This window comes from Pteropus vampyrus, unplaced genomic scaffold (assembly GCF_000151845.1).
Source record: "Pteropus vampyrus isolate Shadow unplaced genomic scaffold, Pvam_2.0 Scaffold440, whole genome shotgun sequence".
Taxonomy (NCBI): Eukaryota; Metazoa; Chordata; class Mammalia; order Chiroptera; family Pteropodidae; genus Pteropus; species Pteropus vampyrus.
The window spans coordinates 358,437-374,111 of record NW_011889221.1 but is presented as its reverse complement, the minus strand read 5'-3'; the positions used below and the strand labels follow the sequence as shown (position 1 = coordinate 374,111).

Genomic DNA, 15,675 nt, shown 5'->3' with positions numbered 1-15,675 from the left:
AGTATGATTCATAGCTTATTGATTAATATGTGGGGAGTTCTCTTCTGAGCTACAAACACTGAGCTAGTGTAAAACAAAATAAATCCCAACAACAGATAATACAGTAATGTGGGGTGGTACTGGGGTTGGAGATTATTAAATTTAGCATATGTAGAACAATGGAGGAGGAGAATAGTTGGGTGAATGAAGTCATACTTTAGCTTTTAAAAATGTATTTTAAAATTCCTATCTATCTCTGTATCTATCATCATCTATCATATGTACGTATGTATGTATATATCTATATCTACCTATCTAATCTATTTATCTATCTATTATCGTCTATCATCCATCTTTTTCAAGATGTATGAGGGAGTGTCATTTGGGAACAGGTTTATTCAGAATCTTTCCAGAAGGGAGACTCAGATTTTGAAAATATCCATAGTGATTATTTTTCTAAATAAAGGAGGCATATTTTCTAATAACTGGGAAACAGATGTTAACATATTGCTACACTCAAAGGGCCTGGATTAAGGTTAATAACTCATTAGCTGCAATAAAAATTTGACACCTGTATTTGTGATTAGCAATCTTAAAACAGTGCATAGTTGTGGTACCTAAATTCAGAGAAGCATTAATTTACTTGAATGCTGATGATTTATTGATATATTTATTAAATGTTAAATGTCTTGTCTTAAATTAACATGCAAGCTTTATTTGGTTGGATGTTCCTAGTAATCTTCCTTCATTCTCTTATTTTCAATTTTTGTGTGCACGTGTCATTGTATAGCTCTTGAGACAGAATAGAGTGGGTTTTTTGAAGTCTAATGTGAAATCTTTGTCTTTTAATAAGCAGGTTTTATTCTTTATATTTATTGTGATTACAATTACATTTGATCTGCCATCTTATTGTGTATTTTCTATTTACCATTTAAAAAAAATTTAGCATTAATTTCAATTTTTATTGGAAAATTGACAGGTTTTATTTTCTATTTTCCCTTCTTCTGACTTAGAAGTTATTCATTCTACTTAATTTATTTTAGTGGGTTTCTTAAGTCTTCTATATACATGTCTAACAAAGTATAAAGTTAATATAAATTTTGATCTATGCAGAGATCTTAGCGGTCTTTAACTGCAAACTACCCCATCTCTTTTTGGTAATTGCCATCTATTATCTACTCTCTTGTTTTTAAATAACGGCATACCTCAGAGATATTGCAGGTTGGTTCCAGACCACAACAATAAAGTGAGTATTGCAACAATGCGAATCATAATCTTTTTGCTGGCGGAGGGCCTCTCTTACAATTTGTTAAAAAAAAAATGCAGCATCTGTGAAACATGGTAAAGTGAAGCACAATAAAACAAGGTATGCCTGTGTCTCTTATGAATTAGTTCTTATTATTAATATTATTATTTATACTTAATGCTTATTTAGATTTACTCAAAATTTCGCTGTTATCTTTGCTCCTTAAAATTGCCTTATACAGTTAAATATCTGAGCTTCTGCCCTTTTTGTAAGCTAACAAGATAGCCTGCCGGTTTTGTGGATATTGACAGAAGACTTGAGTCTCTTGGGTCAGAGACACAGGACTTTATTACTCATGGCATTAGTTATAGTAGCTATAGTGTTTCACCATTTTTCTGATGTTCCCTTTGTTCTCCAAGTCCCACAGAGATGATTGTCTGATTCCTTAGTATGTTCTAGGTGTGAGCTATGGATGATTTTACTTGACCTCCTCGTTGTTCAATGTTGTTATGTCACATTATGTGAAAATACTAAAATTTAAGCAGTTTCTATTGTGTTACAGGAACTCGAAACTATTTTTTTCATTTTTAGGGGTATCTGTAGGATTGTACTTTATCAACGCTATCACCATCAGAATTTATCCACCTTACTGTTAATTAAATGGTTAACTTGAAAGTGACAATAAGCCCTGAGGTAAAATTTTGGAAAATGGTCTAAAATAATTTTTGAACATAATATCCAAGTTCAATAAAAGTGCCTTATAGGAACTTTTATTTTGGACTATCAAGTCATTAAATTAAGAATCTTAAGTGAGGGAGATTACCATGAGTTATCTGGGGGGAATAGGCAATGTAATCACAAGCATCCTTATGAGTGAAGAGGGAGGCAGGAGATGTGATAGAAGAAGCAGAGTCAGCGTGATGCAGTATGAGAAGGATGTGACTGTACATTGCTTGCTGGATGTGAAGATGGAAGGGATCATGAGCCAAGGAACACTGGCAGATTTTAGAAGCTAGAAAATGGAAGAAAATAGATTCTTCTCTAGAGCCTCCAGAAGGAATGAAGCACGGCTAACACCTTGATATTAGCATAATGAGACCTGTTTTGGACTACTGACCTCTAAAAATGTAATATAATAAATTCATGTTCTTTTAAGCTAAGAAATTTGTTGTAATTTGTTATAGCACCAATAGGAACCTAATATACTACCTCATTAAATTATTATGATGATTTAAAAACTTAATTGATAATGAGAAAGTGCTTTGTAAACTGAAGTACCATATGTTAATTATTATTAATAAAATTAAAGTGGGTTCTAACAACTCTAATTAGAAGGATGAGGTCTGTTTCAAACAAAATCTAGATTAGAAATGGGCTAGTGGGTCTTTGCCATTTTCATCAACTTTAATAGGGTTCCTCCCAAAGTGAATTAAATGAACCATTCAAAGTAATCCCTCGGGGACCAATCTGAAATTAATTCTTCAGCTTGATCTCCACAACATTCTCTAAACCATAAATTAAAAGGGAGCAATAATTCTTCTCTGAGTAGAGCAACTGCTTAAGTTAGAGGTCCACTGGTGCAGCACTCAAGTGGCCTTAGAATAAAATGTCTATGCTGGCTGAAAATGTTTAAGTCAAAGAAAAATCTGTTAAATATGCCATAGCCCATTGCAGTGTAATCCTAATGATAAATTGACTATTTAAAAAGTTTGTAGCCTGCAACTGTATAGAGAAAATATTTTCCAGCAGTACTGAGCTCATGAAAGAACTGACTTTTAAGGTGAACTCATATGTTTGCTTTAAATTATTCACATATACAGCATTATGTAGAGAAATGATTAATTAATTGACTAAAATCTTCACTGTTATTGCCCATATCTTTCTGTCAAATTAAAAATAATTCACTTGTATATCCTCAAAATTATCAGTTTGTCTTTGCAATAATATCTAAAAGCATCTGGGTTACTGAAATTAAAACAAATTTGTCTTTTATAGACATATCCTTGGTTTCAAACAAATTCTGATAAATCTGTTTAACCCAGCACAAAGAGAAAAACAGACATTAGGAAAGACATGGCTTGGCTAGTGGACATTGTAGGGACACCTACTCTATAATATTACTCTGGACCTTAAATGAAAAAATGTTGCTTTTGAGTTAATTATTTCAATCTAGCAATTAAATAACAAAAACTTCCTGAGGAACTTTGAGCCCTTAGAATTCTGGGAACTGTAGTCAGCTACAAAAAAGAGGAGCTTAAATGACACTACAATGAAATTCTGCCTCCAGGAGTTGAAGAGTGCCAGGGAAATGTGGGTTTTATTTGTAAGGAATTTTCTCTGGGCCCAAACTTAAAATGATTGGGTGAGGCATGCATTTCAGCAGCACAATTTGAACAAAACTAAGAAACGAACATAATTTTGGTACGTTTTGGTTTGGTGTGTCAGAATTTAGTTTCTTGGACTTTGTAAGTAAAATACAACTAAATATGATTTGTGTTTTTGCATTTGTAACCCTTATCCTAAATTGTACTAGCTGTTGCAAAGAGTAGACTAGCACCCGTTAGTTCTAGGCATTTGACTTTCACATGGAAGTGCTTGGACACCTCTCTAAAAGAACACAGTCCCCTCTGACCACTGGATTAGTCCCACTCTCCTAAACAGCTTCAGGTTTTCCAGTGCTCAGACATGGCATCTCTGCTTCCCAGTAGCAGCTTTCTTTATTGTATAGCTGTCTAACCTTGAAACTATGCTGAGAATAAGGATGCTTCTGTGGAAGCAGTCTAGTATGCTCCCAGGGAATAATGCTCTGTTTATTCAGACCCTAACCACTCAAATTCTTTATTTCCCCTAGATATTGTGAAACATCCAAGATAGTCTGTTCTGATTCTGTCATCTGCCTCTTCCTTCTCAAGCCACAGCAGAAACTTCACCTTTCCAGTGTACCTTGAGTTTGGAGGGCATCGTTCCACATTTCCATTATTGATGAGGGTGTAGTGACAGGGCTTTACTTTCCAATATCACAGTTGTTTCAGCAGACTGGCCATGAACCCAACGAGGCAGGGCCTCTTAAGAGAGTGTTTTTCACCTAGCTGATCTCGTTTCTCTTTCCTGGTGACCACTACACAGTGGCCTAGCTAGGCTCAGCGTAAGGCAGCCCCTGCTCATTTCAGTCGGGTATTTATGTTATGTTCATGATGCTTTTTATCTTAATTATTCTCCCTCTTCTTCCCCTCCTCTTCTCCCTTTTCTTTCTCCTTCTCTTTCTTCTTTTCAGCTCAAAGAAAAGAAGATGTGGCTATACCAACTTTCACGACTGCCCATCCCACTTTCTAAAATACTTTGGTATCTGGCTCATAGTGAAAGTCCTACTAGTTTATATTCTGTATAGCTGATTTGAGCAATAACTTCCATCCAACGAAGGGTCTGTTTTCTTATTACTTCTATGCCCAGTATGGGTCTTAGCATTGATTCTACTTTTTACCAGCATCCCTTGTATTTTTTAGACTATGCAGTAATGTTTGTGTTTCATTGAGTTACAGAACTTTTTTATGAGATTGATGAAATAATTAGTTTTCTGAATTGCTATATGCTATTAGAAAGGAAGGGAGGGAAGGAAGATCCTCCCACCTGACTCTGTCACCTACACCAACTCAAAAATTAATGTAAAAATCATCCCTTCCTGCTCTCTCTTAGACTAGGGCTCTAGAATCTGATCTAGTCATTCTAGGTAGAGCCTGAGATTCTGCATTTCTAGTAAACAGCAGGTGATACCCAGGCTTCTGTTCCTCTGACTACACTTTGAATAAAACTAAATGGAATCTAAATATTGACTTTTGATTTCAATTTTAAACATGCAATTGGTTCTTGTAATTTTTGTTGTTCTTGTTGAAATGCATAGCAGTAAATTAGCAATCAGTATTGGAAAGCTTAGGAGAACTTTAAATTTGCTATATTATTAAGTTTAATTTATTTAAACTTTAAAGATTTGTTTAGAACATGGGAAGATTTTACTTCTTAAGATAATAAACTTATCCAATCAGGCATATGAAGTAGAATATTTTAATTTATAAATGCAGTTTAAATTTTTTAAAGGAACTTAATTAACCAAGTTTTTAAATGAGATTGATTATTTTAAGGGGAATTTAGTTTGTGTAACTTGGGTTGATGAAACACTAATCAAAATTCCCTCCAAAAGTTACTTTATCTTATATAACATTTACTAAATTTATAAATAGATGAGAAAATTTGCAAGTTGAATTGAATGCAAATTATGTTTCAGTTTTTACTGTAATAAACAAAATATATTGAAAACACAAATAACTCCAAATAGCTTTTTTTTTTTTAAGTCAAAAGGGGCCCTTGGATAAAATTCACCTTGACACTACTGACTCAATTCACCCAACTCTGGCAGATGTCTTTGAAAATACTTTATTTTCTTTGTATTGCCAGGACTTCTCTTTTGATCATTGTTCTGCCTTGAGTGGACATCTGGGAGTACTTTATATATTGCTCAGGTCATCCATCTAACTTTGAGTAGGTGAGGCCTTGTAATTGATTCCTGGGGCTCTCTACACAGTCACCCCCAGATCTATGGGGTATCTGGAAGCCTCCCTCAGGTGATTATCTACCTATTTATCTATGTACCTACCTACTTACCTACCTATCTACATCTACCTATCATCTATCTATCTATCTATCTATCTATCTATCTATCTATCTATCTATCTATCTATCTATCTATCTATCATCATCATCATCTATCTATCATCTATCTATCTATCTATCTATCTATCTATCATCTATCTATCAATCAGTCATCTATCTGTACCTATCATCTAATAGCCCTCTGCCTCTCTCTCCCTCTCCTTTTACTTCCTCTCCCTCTACTCATAGTTTCCCCCAAAGACTCCTTTGTCTTTTAAACTCTTTACCTTTTCTCCTTCTTCCTACCATATCCCATTCTGGGACCTACTTCCTTTTTCCTTAATCCTTTGATCCAAATTCAGTTTCATCTAGTTTTCCATTGTGAAGATAGCAGGAGATTTAAATCCATGGGGGTAGAGAATAAAATTAAGAAAGACAAAAAATCTACAATACAATAAGAATTAAAGTAAATCCTTTATTAAACTAAAAATATTCTTTGACTCTTCTGTCAATCAAATTGCATGACAAAAATAATCCCCTTCCTAGTTTGGTATTGACCTAGCTTCCTAATAAGGCAGCATAATTACAGACTTTGGGAGATAGATGGGGTGAGATGTGTAACCCTGCAGCACCTAGATAGATCATTCCTATCTGGTACAATTATTTTTTACCTTTTATTTTTGCAAGTCAATTCTTGCATTCTCTAACTTGTTCCTCCCTCTCAAGAAGATGATCTCTTGACTAAGCCTTTTTTAAAGACTATTTTGTTTTTACAGCTGTTTTAGGTTCACAGACAATTTGAGAAAAAGGTACATACAGAGTTTTCTCAAATACCCCTTGTCCCCACACATGCACAACATCCCCCATTATTTACATCCCCCACCAGTTACAATGAGTGAACCTACACTGACACATCATTATCACCCTAAGGCAACAGTTTGTATTATGGTTCACTCTTGGTGTTACGTATTCTATGAGTTTGAACAAACGTATAATGACATATATCCATCATCATAGTATCATACAGAGTAGTTTCACTGCCCTAAAAATCCTCTATCCTCTGCCTATTCATCCCTCCCTCCTCCAACCCTTGTCAACCACTGATATTTTTAGTGTCTCCTTAGTTTTGTCTTTTCCAAAATGTCATATAGTTGGAATCATACAGTATGTAGCTTTTTCAGATTGGCTTCTTAGTAATATGCATTTAAGTTTCTTCCATGTCTTTTCCAAGATTTTTTAAAAAGAGTAGTAAGATCCTATTCTCATCCCCCAAGTAACTGTGTTGTGAAATCAACATGCTCACTTAAGCTTGGTATCTGGGATGTTCATTAAGTTGAGACCCTTCTCCCCACCTCTCCAGCCTGTGCTTAACTTTCTAGTTTTCTGGTTTGCCTTTCAATTTCATGCTGGAACCGGAGCCCTGTCCTTGACCTTACAATGATTAGCAGCTTATCTTTGAAAGTCCCAGCCCCAGGTTGATGGACCATGTCTTGGAAATCTCAATAGTTGAATAGTCCACATCTGCTTCTAAACAATTAACCTATGAGATTGAAGACATATGATCTGCCTGATGGTTGGTACAGAGCTTTGTTGTCTCATGTTCCCAGCACCTGGACATGAATATCAGCCCTGATTGAAACCCAAGTTCCCTCATTTCCTTGAACTTTATTATTTCAACTGCTAGTTTTACCCTTGGGGGCAAGTCATACCACCTGGTTAGTATCCCCAGCTCTAGACTCTTCCATTCTCTGCTATCATTACTCTTATTGCTGCCCTGCTTGTGATCCCAGTGTGCAGAGAACCCATGTGAGTTATAGCCCTGCACATCTGCAGTTCAATTATAATTGATGTTCATAGGCATGTCCCTAAGTCACTACGGGAGCAAAAGGTGCCTTCTAAATCATCAAGGAAAGAATAAATTGTGTTCAGTAAAATTTTATTGTGCTCATATTTTCATCTTTAAAATCTGGTAAACCACGTAGGAAATATGGTTAGCCCTATATTATTCATATTCATCAACAGGCCATTCATGAATAGCTTAAAATTTACTGCCTTAGGAAAGAGCTAGATGATTGAATATTTCATTTTATATCTGGGTATTTGAAATCATGAACACAAATTTCAAACAGAATTTACTATAGCAGGAAGATAATTTCTAGCACATAAGCCCCCAGCTCCTTGGCCATTCATGCCAACAGTCTCTAGTACCTGCTGATTTTTTTGTTTCAGTTATTGACATCTACAGCCTTCTAGCTCAATTCCTTTTATTATTTGAAGAATTTTTTAGCGCCTGGTTCACCACTTCTCCTTCAAACGCTATCTCCTCGATAATTCTAAATAATGAAATATTCACGTCACAGCAGCCAGAAGTTCTCACTAAATAGGCCATGAGTTACCTTACACTCAGTGCAGGTAGTGTGGCTGTACGACTGGTGCTAGCTGATGAAATGGTGAATGGAAATGACAAGACATGTAAGAACCAATGTACCATTTTCTTGTTTCTCTTTTGGCAGAAAACGGACAAGACATTTTAGTGAGTACAGATGCCACATGTTGAGATGCAGAGCCAAAATTGGAAAGCTATCTGACTTTCTGAGTCACTCAATGGAGGTGGCAGCCTTGAAGAATACCTAAGGTACATCTTTGTGTGCATTAGAAACATGAGGGTTTGTTTGTTACCACTGGAACATTGAGGTTATTTGTTACTGCAATATAGCATTACCGTACTGAACATGTAGTTGATCTACATGGAATCCTTTTGACTGGATTCTAATTTTTTTTTAATTTAAATTTATTTTATTTTATTTTGTAGTTTACACCTACAGTACCTGGTCTTCCTAGGTGGTCTCCCATCCCAAGTACTAACCAGGCCCGACCCTGCTTAGCTTCCCAAATCAGACGGGATTGGGCTCATTCAGGGTGGCATGGCCATAGACCTGGATTCTAATTATTATCTAATTGTTCCTACTATATATTCCAAGTCCTTCCACTCATACACTATCTTGGATGAGCATTTCAAATCTTCCACATTTTCATCACCACATCCACTAACCTGCTTGCCTCTTTATCTATCTATTCTGCTATTTCTCATGCCTCTTTAGATGAACTGTCCTTGCTCCTAAGGACAACCCCATTATTTGTGTACTAGGTCCTGTTCTTTATGCCTACTCAAGGTTATTCATGCTGTAACTGTCTCCCTTTTCTCCTGCATCGTGAATTTCTCTCTTTTGCAGAAGTCATTCCATTAGCATGAAAACATGGTCTGCTATCTCCTATCTTAGAAAGAAAGACACCCGATATCTGATCTCAGAAGCTAAGCAGTGTCGGTCCTGGTTAGTACTTGGATGGGAGACCACCTAGGAAGACCAAGTGCTATAGGCATAAACACACACACACACACACACACACACACACACACACACACCCACACACAAACAGAAAAATCTCACATAACTATGTACATTCTTATAATTGTCTCACCATTTCTCTGCTCCCCTTTTTGGCTCAACTCACATAATGGGTAGTCTACACATCCCCTCCCCCTCTTTCCACCTGAATTCCTTCTAATTAAAGATTTATACATACAACTCCAATGAATTAGTTCTTTTCAAGATGTTCAACTTCCCCATTACCAAGTCCAAAAACCAGTTCTCCATTTTCATCTTACTTCATCATTTGACATAATTTATCTTTTATATGTATTGAAATACTCTCTTTACTTGGATTATAATACATCACTCTTTCTTGGTTCTTTCTACTTAATTATCTTTTCCTTCTTAGTTTCTCTTGCTTCTCATCTTTCAGACCTTGTGTCATGTTTGTATAACATGAGGCTCAATTTTCATTCCTTTCACCTTCTCTTATCTTTCCTGACTCTTTCTTCTGATTCTATGGCTTTAAATAATATTTATACTGACTATTCCCAAATATGTCTCCACCCCAGACTTGATATTCAAACTCCAGAGTAAATGCATAATTATGGAAAACTCAATGTAAAGAACACAAAGTAGTACTGAATTTTATTTTTGCTTTTCATTCTATAAATGGAAGTGCGAGAGAGTAACTTTTGCCATACAAACTATACAATGAGTCTCTAAAAAATTCAAGTAATTTTATTTGAATTTTTGAGGTATTTGAATACTCTAAGAGATGAGGAGAGGCCACTTATACTCATAATTAATTTCCAAAGCATTAAGATTGAACTTAGGTGAACCTGTTCATTCCTTCCATCAGAGACTAGGATCAAGTTAACTTTGTCTGATTGTAGTGTATATGCTAAATGCCTTTTCAGTTCTCTGTCTGAACACAGATATGGTCCTTATTCTTCATTGCTTTTTATTTTTCAGTTATTACTTTTTGGGCGGCCAAACTTTCCCCACAGCTCTAAGAAGATACAGACAAAAAGTGTAAAATACATTAGCCAGTAGTTCTGAGACAGATTACAATTTAAGTAATTAATGCCAGGTTCAGTACCTTGTGTTTAAAATTTGAGCTCTTGAATATGAATTTAGAAAAATTTGTGTTGGCTCCAGTTCTGCAATGATATTTTAAACTATATTGGCTTCCCGTTGAAAAACCTGTGTAAGCAGAGAAAATCATTCACAATTATAACACTCTTAAAATCAGAAAATATGGTCAATAATAATCCAGAATCTTGGAGGTATTTGTTTTAACCAAGTTTGGATGGGGCTCTTACAACACAGTGGGAAGAATGCTAAATTAGAAATCATGGTACCTGCCACCAAATAGTGACTTTGAATGAGTCACTTCTCTGTGGGCTTTAGCTACCTCATTTAAAAAATGAGGTTGAACTTAGCGGTTTGTAAGTGTCCTTTCAGATACCAGCATCCTAGGACCTGCTTTTTTTCTCTATCTTTACAAAGATGGATGAGATTAAATATGAACTTATGCTTTCTTTTTTTGTATTATGTTATAAACTTTTCAGGCTTGTGCTTGTGACTTCCCCTACTTCTGGTAGAAAGCAAACTCTACTTTTATGTTCTTTGAAATGAAGTCCGTTTTTTCTTGTTCTAGTTTCCTTCTGGTTTTATTAGGCTGTGCATCCCCTCTTTTGGAAGATGTCCCTCCTCTGCTCCCAGCCATTCTCTTGGTTCTTCCATGTTCTTAAATAATTCCTTCCCTTTTTCATAATGATTATGAAATCAAGCTGTTCCAACACTAGGAGACTTTTCTTCTGATCATGCCTGATTGTTCTCAGAGTTGGGCATGTGACCAAACTAGATAAAATTTTTTCCTATATTTGTTAAAACTGGAGATGAGGGGTGGGGAGGCATTTCCTCACTTGTGATGAAGTTGCAAAATAGGAAGCAGGTGACTTCACATTCCATTGTTCCCTGCTATGCGGAGAAAGTTGGTCTAACAGCATGATGTGACACAATGAGGAGCCAAGGCAAGAGATGACAGAGATGGCCTTGGTGGTGTCTGAGTCTGTGGCCAGCTGAATCACTCTACTTCCTGCAGTTATAGGAGCCTTCAATAAATTTTAGTTTTTGCTTAGTTTGAATTTAGGTTTCTGTCTATTGCAACAAAGATTAATTACTGACTTTTAATTTTATGCCCAGTCAGATAAGAAAATTTGTGGTGAAAGAAGTAGTCATTTTTTTCTTTTTTCTTTTCTCTACTCCCACACCTTTTTAAGCTATCAAAATAATTCAGGACATATGGAAGTATTCTGGTATGAATTAGTATCAATCTCATTCAAAAAATGGCTTACTTTTATTTTTGCCCATTCTTCTCCTTTTCTTCCTTCTTTTGGAAATCTTCCTTGGCTCCCTGACCCCAGGAATGAAGATTTGACCCAAGATACCATAATCATGTTCTTTATGGCTCTGTAGCACAGTGAGCACTACACCAAATAGGGCCTTCCCCTGGATTTCTTCAAAGTGGACCAGAACAGATTCCTCTGAGACTCTTGGGACACAGAATTGCTATCACTTGAGTATGATGTGTCCATGGCTCTGTTGTCCATATACAAGGTTGAAAAAGTTCATCTTCAGTGGGAGAGAATTAATCTGGTAGACAGTCAGAGAAAAATTTTGGAAAGGAATATTCTTAATGTTTTGAAACTTCTGATTCCAGTTATCACCAACTAGAAGCCCACCATCACAGCTGGGTTCTTCAGAAGCAGATGCTGTGATGGGGTTTGGCATGCTGTATATGTTTAGGAATCAATGCTCATGGATTATACTTTGGGGAGGACACGTACTATCTTGCAGGAAAGAGGTCTCTGCATTGTCTTCAATGAAGGGAGGAATGCCATTTCTTAATAGGAATTGGATTGGGCCCAGAAAAATTGTTTTACAAACCTGCAGGTCATTTTGATTCATGGTAAAGTTGAGAACCACAGTCTTAGAATATAAATATTATTTAACAATAACCATTGAATAACATGATCCTCTTAGTTACAAAGTCCCAGCACCTCTGAAATACCTGATACATCATATCAGCTAATGCATTCCCTTCTACTGGTATACCATCCCAATTCACCACTATCGTGAGTATTAACCATTGGACCTCTACCTTGTGCCAAGAGCCAAGTGATCGAGTCCTTTTTTGCTAAGGCTAATTTAAGGTAGGATTCTCCCACTTGGAACTGAATGATTACTGTCCAATATACCTGAAATGCCTAAGTGTACCTATGGGGAATGTATTTTTTATTAATATTAATAATAATAATCATTTAGTACTATACAATCATATAGCACATTGCTGCTTACAAAGTGCTTTTATTATGTTACTTCATGTGATCATAATGATAAAACTGTGAGAGGAAGGGCAAGGCTGATTCTATCGTAGATGCATATGGCTCTCTGTATCTTTGGATTATATTTAGTTTTTCTTTCATTATGATATAAAACATAATAATGTGAAATAATGTAGAAACTTCTGGTTCACAGTAGTGCAAGACGCTCTCATTCTTTCATTGCCTTTAATTGAAAGCTGCTTCTATAATCTCAGGAGGAATGAAAAGATAAAGACCTGTCCTCAGACTTCCTCAGAGGCCTTTTCTGCAGGACATGCTGTCACTGAGATGACACTATCCATCTACAAAGCATATGACAGTATTCAATGGCAATATTTCCCACATTCTCTCTGGATGTACGTCTAGTTTCCAAATGACACACATGATTCTATCATTCTGGCAGCTCTCACATTCAATAGTAATCACTGCTCTCAACTAACTGTGATTTACATCAGTTGTTAAGACAGATGAACAGATTTTTCCATTGCATAGTTTCTGTATTTTGCATCTACATTCTTGGTCTGTAGTTCTTTTAAAACTGAAATCAGTAGTCACTACTCCTATAGATACTTTGTAGATATTTTAACCAATCAACCAGAAAACATTTGTTTAAACACATAATATAAGATTGATATTAAGTTAGATATGATGGCAGTGAAACAAAAATGCATAAGACATCGCTGAAGTCTAAAAACTACTATCTACTGAGGTGAATTTCATAGGTTGGTTTCTCTAGACTCTAGTTTGATGTGGGAATTCTTGTGCACGTGAGTCATTGAGGGTATGTTCTCAGAAGAGCCCTACAAGAGAGTGAGGAAAACAGGATGGGACAAGGGAAGAAGCTAGTTAAGAGTGTGGTTTTATAAAACATGTAGCTTCAGATTGTTCTCACTGCCAAACCCTGGAGATCAAATTATGCAACAGAGTTTGTCCTACACAGAGAAGAGGGGGCTGGCCTATTTTATCCTTTATACTAGTCAGTTATTGGCTGTGGGTGGCCTCTAAGGAAAGATGACATAACTCTTCAGATATCTTGAGTAGAGTCGATTCCCATCACCAAGGGCAATCTTCTGCAGAAGGCTGCATGTATGAAACTTTAGCAGCCAACAACTGCAGCAGCTTGGCAGTTGGTGCATGAGCCTGGTGAAGGGGGATCAGACAGGGCAGCAACAGCATCTCATGTATAAAAAATAATTACCTATAATTCTAATAATAATGATAGTGTTGTTAATCATATTATATATGGTATATAATCAATTGTATAGTGCTTACTTTATGTCAGACACAATATTAAGTGTTTCATAGCTCTCAACACATTTAATCTTCACAATAGCCCTGTGAGATACATAATATTATCCCCCATTTTATAGATGAGGAAACTGTGAATGGCCATGATCTGGGAAATAGTGTAGAAAACAAGGGCCAGAAAAACTTGGGCACAGTGGAAAATGTGATCCAAACAATGTGTCTATGGGGAAAAAATAGGCTAGACCTGATGTTTTTCTGAAAAATGACTTTTCAGGTAGATGTGGTTCTGACACAGGTAAGAATTGGGAGGTACACTGATAATGAGGCTACTGATGATAATATTCTACCATTTATAAAATACACACACCAACAATCTAATTAAATTTCCACAATAACCTGGTAAGATAGGGTTTGGATTTTAGAGAAGTGAAGACTAATAATCAGAGTGTTTGTGATCAACTTAATGACAGTCAGGAGAGGTGTCCTAGCTAGGTCTCTAGACAATATCTTTACTGCCCAGTTTGGAATGTTTTCAGTAGTTACAAGTGTAAGTAGAAAAGGTAAAATAAGTTTGAAGAGTATTATGGACTGAATTGTGTCCCCACAATATTCAAGTGTTGAAGCCCAAACTACCAGTGTGACTTATTTAACCTCAGTTACCTCTTTAAAGGCCCTATCTCCAAAAAGGCTCTTTAAAGAGGTAACTAAGTTTAAATATAAGGGTGGGCTTTGATCCAAAAGGACTGGTGTCCTCATAATAAGAGGAAGAGACATCATGTATATGCATACGGAGGAAAGACCACGTGAGGACACAGCAAAAATGTGGCCTCTTATAAGCCAAGCAAAGAAGCCTCAGGAGAAACTAGTCCTGCTGGCCCCTTGACCTCAAAATTCCAGTCTCTAGAATTGTAAGAAAATAGCTTTTGTTGTTTAAGCCACACAGTCTGTGGTACTTGTTACAGCAGCCTTAGCTAACTGCCACAAAGGCCAATGTTAAAGAGAACTAGTGACTGAAACAATCATCACCGAGTACATTGAACATACCTTTGAACATCAAAATATATCTGATCAATAAATATAATTCTATCTAATATACTAATTATATAGTTTGCTAGGGTTGCCATTATAAAGTACCACATATTGAGTGGCTTAAACAACAAAAATTTATTTTCACACAATTCTAGAGACTAGGAGTTCCAGATCAAGATGTTGGCAGGTTTGGTTTCTTCTGAAGTCCCTCTCCTTGGCTTGTAGATGGCCATCTTCTCCCTGTGTCTTCAGATGGTCTACCCTCTGTGCCTGTCTGTGTCTTAATTTCCTCTTCTTATAAGGACATCAGACATATTGGATTAGAACCCACACTAATGATCTCATTTTAATTTAATCATGTTGTTAAAGATCCTATCTCCAAATACAGTCACATTCTGAAGTAATGGGGATTTGGGTTTTGACATATGGATTTTAGGGGGAAACAATTCAGCCCATAACACTGACCCTTTCTGGAAAAACTCAAAGTGCTTTCTAGATGTAATATGTCCCTCTCCTGAGAAAATTCACCTAAAAAAAAAAAAGGAAGTGTTAATTCAGTTTCCATCTGTTGTAGTTATCTTGCTTTGTACCAAGTGACTTTGCGAAAAAAATGCACAGCTGATTGGATCAGTGGCTGAATCAGAGGGAGTCATGAAGAGGATGACCTGTTGTGAGAACTCTCCCTAATAGCATTGCTTTTAACTGAGCAGAGAAATTCAACCCAAACATACCCTTTCTTTTGGTGGGTCCGAATTCATAACATTCA

General features: G+C 36.2%; 1 pseudogene; it reads right to left on the bottom strand.

The window, feature by feature from the left end:
* Window positions 1–8,685: 8,685 nt before the first annotated feature.
* On the bottom strand, window positions 8,686–8,805 carry LOC111732307 (annotated as a pseudogene).
* Between the last annotated feature and the right edge of the window lie 6,870 nt (window positions 8,806–15,675).